Genomic DNA, 5,953 nt, shown 5'->3' with positions numbered 1-5,953 from the left:
ATAAAAGAAGTAGTACTAAATAAAGAAGAACTAAGGAATTGAAGCAATGAGTAAGATGCCATGCCCTTTCTGAGGATAGGTAAAGTCTACAGTTTAGCTGAAGCGGAGTAAAGGAAGCAGTGACGGTGAAGTTAAAGGAAGGCCAGGCTTGATTTCAACCCGGAAGAAAATGCATTAACCAGATTTTCACCCCAAAGCAAATCATCAAGTCACTTTCTTATCTCAAGGAAGCACATGACTGGCTTCATCATGAATCACTTCAGACCATGTAGAAATGCTGTGGTATGCCAACAAAAATGATCACCAAGATGCAGTTTGCACACTTGCAGCATACACAGATGGGCATGAATGGAGTAAAATGAGCATGCCTTCTTTTACCACTTCTGTTGGGCATTTCCAGAGACTTCATGCTGTGGCAAAGTGTATGACAGTGCAGTATGCACATTGCAGGGTCTAGAGCAGCATGCTAGGAGATCTCAATTTTTCTTTAGGTGACAGCTGAACTAATTCACCAGTTAAAGACTGTTCAACATTGCAAAAAAAATAGTAATCTATTTGAAACCACATCTAACAAGAGCCTCAGTAACTCCCAACTCAAGCACTTCTTCAGAAGGCAAAGGTATACAAGAAGTGAGTCCATTTATTTACCATGGCAGTAATGCTCAAGCCAAAGGGGCTGTCCAGAAGAAAATAATGTCATAAATTAGCATGGCAACAACAACATTTACCAGTTTAAACAAGACTAGTCATAAAAAAAACCTTACAGTATATAGACCAAACTATGAATCTCCAGTTCACATTTGGCATGCTGATTTCAAGTTAAACAAACACTTGGGGTAAGATGGTTTAGATGGGGATGATCTTGCCTTGAGTAAGAGGTTGGATTTAATGACCTAAAATGCTTCCAGCCCTATTTTTCTATGATTAAAAGCTAGAAAGTCATTATGTGTATAGAAATAGAATGCATACATGGTTTTTTTTTTTTAATCAAATGTCATTCAAAAATAATAGACATCAAATGAAACAAATTTATGACAAATGCAGGGCTCCATCAGAATTCAACCACCCCTTATCTCTGAAGTTATCCAGAAGTAAGTTTTGGAGCATTTGCTTAACAAGCCAGTGCTTAAGTCATAGCAAGTGTGTTTATAGGGAAGCAGGAGGAACCAGCAAAAGGGGCAAATTAAAAAAAAGATAATTTTGATTAATCCTTCTTAAAGAGGAAAACTTAGAGGACTTAACACAGAAGACAGTCAAAGTGTTCAGGATCAATCATCCTTGTTCTTTGCTAAATCAACATCTGAAGGAAGGACTCAGGTTATCAGATGCATCTTTTTGGTTTAAGTATGTAAAAGCATTATTCAGCTTCTGTAGTATTTAGTCAAATTCAAAACCATGGTATTACATTGATGGTCTCTTGTAATTACAAAGTCAAAAGATCTAAGCATCTGGTAACGTCTATCTCAGCTGCATGGTTGAGAATCATCCCTTGCCTTGAGTGTATTTCCATTACTGAAACTACAGCACAATGCCAGGGATAGAGGTTCTACATCTTATGAAATGTTAAATCAAAGTCCCAGTTTTGGGGGCTGTTCCAATGTAAATTAAAGAAGACAAGACACTTGTCTAAAAGCAGACAATATTTCCTATTTACAGAAAAATAGATGTGTCACACTATCTCTAATAGTAAGACTGCTAAGTGCACACATGTATAACCTTCAGCTTTTACAACAGTGGAACTACTACTAGTTACATAATCCCTTGTGAAAAAATCCTATAGAATTTAATTGGAGTAAAACCCATTAGGTCAATTAAAAGTTATGCTAGGGATACCACTAACACTTTAGTTCCACAGGTTTCTATGGGATTTTGAACCATCTTATAGAAAATGAGAGCAGGCGTAGTTCTCTATTAAATCCTATAAAATGCTTAAAAACCCATGAAGGGTTTATAATTTTTTTGTTAATGTGTATAGTGTTTTCCCAGAGGGAATATGCTTAAAACTAGGTTTAAAATACCTGGCACATTTAAGCTCATCTTAGAAAAGTTATTCAAAGCATTTATGCATGTGCCTATCTTTAAGGACCCACTTAAGTGCCTTTGAAGTCAATAGGACTTAAATGTGTGTAAATTCTACAAAGTCCCAAAGACTAAGCCCATACAGGAAAGTAATAAAGCGCACGTTCCTGAATCAGTCTAAAGACATTCAGGACAAGCGATTCTATTCTGAGTTCTAGCAATAAATTATAAGCCTCATCTTCAGTTGCAAAGACACATTTTATATACTGCTTGTTAAATCAGGTTCTAATGATTCTCTTTCTTAATGCAAATCTTTCCCTCATTCAGGGATTGTGTTTAAATTCTGCTCAGCTTGTATTCACATTGCCTTCTCAGTGATTTGCATTGCTCTGATGCATTTGCCCTGGGTGCACCCCTCCCTCACTTTGGCTTGAGAACATAGCAGCTGTGAACAACTCTTTAGCTATTAAAACCACCACATCGAATTATTGTACACTAATGAGCCAGAGGATAAGGGAGTGAACCTCCTAGGTCTCTGAGGTTTCCTGTGTTGAGGACTCGATATATTCTGCTGTATCCTGGAACACTGGTTAGCTCAGTAATACAGGCAAATTACCACTGTCTTTGTAATGCATGAGTTTTACATGAGTATCTTTGAGCTAGATATGAGAATCTCAATTATTGGAGGAGCTAGACAGGTTCAGGAGGGAAAAAAAGTCACTGGAATATCAGTTCCTTGTCAAAAGACTGATCTGTGCAGCTGTGTACTGCTGACAGACTAGGGCTTCACATGGCAGTAGCATACACATGAATACTTAGTTGGGTAGCAACCATTTCCTAGTCTGCAACATTTTGAAGTTTTGGATATTTCCCCCCACCCTGAATAGGGATTAAAAGTAAAAAAAACAAAAAAAAAACAAAAAAAACCCCAAAACTCCCCAAATTTTTGGTTTTGGTCAGCTGAAATGTCATTTAGTTTTCAACCATTAAAAGTGAATTATAATCACGTCAAAGCTGAAAAAACGTACACTTTTTCATGATAAGATATTTAACAAATTCCAAAAGGCTTTCTTTTTGTTTGCAGCATTTTTTTTCCAAGTGAGCATTTAATTAGAACAGACCTTGTCTTAACCAAAAAATTTTTTTTCAACTAATTCCTGATCAGCTCTTGTTAGCATCTAATGTGACATTTTTTGGCAAATGTATCAAAGTAAAAACACATGGGGAAGAAAGACTGCTGCACCATTTTCTCTTTCATTACTTAAGGGAAGTTGGGTACTGCTCAGTCAAATATCCTGACTTTTTGCTGTGTGATGAGGTAGGCTTGGAATCACACCTGGACTTCAAAAATTTGCTTGGAAAAAAATAACTTGCGGAAGAAATCTGCCATGCTGAGATGGTTCTCTTCTGTTGGTCAGCACAGAGGGCCTAATAAAGCTTATCAATTAGTTTGTCATTCAAGAAACTTTAGTGGTGCATTGGCCTTATGTGCATCATCTGCACCAAAGTAAATTTCACTTGCAATGAACAGAATATTTTGGATGATGCCCACTTAAACAGCAGAAAGGAATTAAAAATGGAATCAGAGCATTCCAGGGTCTCTGAAATCCAGCTGTTTGGACTGGGATAGAGAAGGCAGAAGGGAAAAAAATAGTGTTGTGTTAGCTGTAGGATCTCATGTGGAGAGGAGAGATGAGAAGCCATGAAAAGCACAGGGAAACTGGCATCAACCAAGTGGTGAGAAGAAAATGTGATGGAACAGAAAGTGACCACAGAATCGGAAATAAAGCAGCAGCAGAAAGTAGGACAGATTGTGAAATTAACTGAAGGTAGATGATTTCTCAATTTATCACCGTTTTCAACATCGGCTGGGGCATAAGGAGTACGTCACGGTGCCTGAGGTTGTCCTCTATGAGATGCATCTAACTGCTAAATTATCTCCCCATGCACAGTTTCCCCGAAGAATAACTGCCTCGTTGCAAGCCCCAATCCACTTATGTGCATCTCTCTACTATACAAGTACTCTCATAGTCTTCAAGGAATTTACATACTTAAATATTTCCAGGAATGAGGCCACACACAGTGTGTGGGTGGAAGGAGACTGCCTGCAGTGGCCTTCAGGACCAAATGCAAGAAAAAAAATATGGATTTGCTGAGGCACACTGGCAAACAGAATTAATTTTGTTTCGTTATTTCTCTCTATCCACCTGTATTACAGGACACAATCAGTCGAGCTTCCAGTATATATTGGGAGAGATCTCCTACAGCTCTCAGGCAGCACTTAGCCTACCTGTTTCTTAAGCCCCACTGAAGACAAAGGTATGTGTTTTCCTGAATTGTAGCCTGAGGCTGTGGACAAAGTTACCTTTTAATTGCTTAAAATGGAGGTGCAGGAGCTGCCATTTGAGTGCTACAATGTGGTTTTGTTAAAGTGAAACCAAACTGGTGTCAGGCAGGTGATGAGAGGAAAGAGGGATGGAAGAGAAGGAACCGCAGAATCCGAGAGAGAGCAGCAGAAGGAAGTAGGACACGTGTTACAATGTGCGCTTGTACAAGGTAACTGTAGCATCTGCAGGCTCCTGCAGTGATAAAATTAGCTCAATTGCTGAAACTTTAACCTCCCCCCATGTAACGGTTACATACTAACATCAATGTCCTTTCATAGTAATTCAATTGTTATGTCTGTCAACAGCTGTAACCCACAAGTGCCGCTGGCCCTTCAGGTTAGGCAGGAGGAGAACGTGACCCCTGTGGCCAGCTGAGGGCACTCGTGGCTCTTACTGAAACGCTGCAGAGACGAGTCCCAGCCGGCCAGTCGCAAAAACACTCCACACTCCTTTTGTGGATTGATTTTTTTTTTTTAATCAGATAAAAGCTGATGTATAAAGACTGTTATTTGATGGCCTGTTCATAAGGATTTTCTGGCTGTTTCCCTGAATTGTTTTGGAGGAGAGGAAGAATTAGTTACTCCAAACACTTTCATTTCAGAGCCATGCGGCTGCACCTGATGGTAAACCCCGGTCTATGAAGAACAGCAGCAGCATTGTGCAGTCCCCAAGTGGTCACTGAAAAACAAAAGCTTTGAAGATGGGCGCCTTGTCTTAAAGTTACTGTTGACTATTACCCCGTGCTCCCAGCTCTATGGCATCTTGCTGCCGTGTCCTCCTCTCGCCTCCAAACCCAGCGCCCTCCGTCCAACAAGGACCACTCTGCTTCTCCCAAACCCTCTCAAACCTTTCTGAGCTCACGGATGGACTGTCCACCTCTGGCCCAAGCCCCAAAGAAGTCCTGAAGTGCTGAGCAGGGTAGGCCCAGATGAAGATTTGGTGTCATGGTTGAAGGAGCGTCCATGCATTTGGGACTATGTGGGTACAGCAGACCTTTAGCTAACGGTGCATATTTGTGCGAGAGGTGAGAGAGAAGCTGGAGGAATAGGTAAAACACATGACAGGGCATTCGGGTCCCATTTTTATGCCTCCCAAAATTATTGAGCTCAGATATTAGCGTGTGCTTATCTTCCTTGGAGAAGGCGGAGAATTAATTCATCGGTGTATGTAAGGTGCTTTGAGATCAGAGATCAAAGCCCCGTAAGAGCGAGAAGTATTATTCTCCCAACCTTTAAAAGGTAGGATTCATTGTTTGACCCGAGGTACTAGTTCCTGAGGCAGTCTGCCTGTTGGTCTGTTAATACCAGACGCTAATTATTTCCACACTAGCACAGCGCTTGTGTTGGACTGTGTGATCCCTGCTGAAAAAACCAGTCCTGTGTGAGTTTCACAGCCTGAAGTGATGGGTACATTCATAAAACAGGAAAAAACCAAAAGCTAGTGAGAGAGGGCCGCCTCATGGTTTGTTGTACTGAAGCCGGCTAAGCGGTGCAGAACATGGCCGCCTGCAGTCGGCCTGCCCTGGCCCTGTATGGTCCCTGACCCAT

Source organism: Crocodylus porosus, unplaced genomic scaffold (assembly GCF_001723895.1).
Source record: "Crocodylus porosus isolate Cpor-Errol unplaced genomic scaffold, CroPor_comp1, whole genome shotgun sequence".
NCBI classification, from domain to species: Eukaryota; Metazoa; Chordata; order Crocodylia; family Crocodylidae; genus Crocodylus; species Crocodylus porosus.
This window is presented reverse-complemented; position numbering follows the sequence as displayed.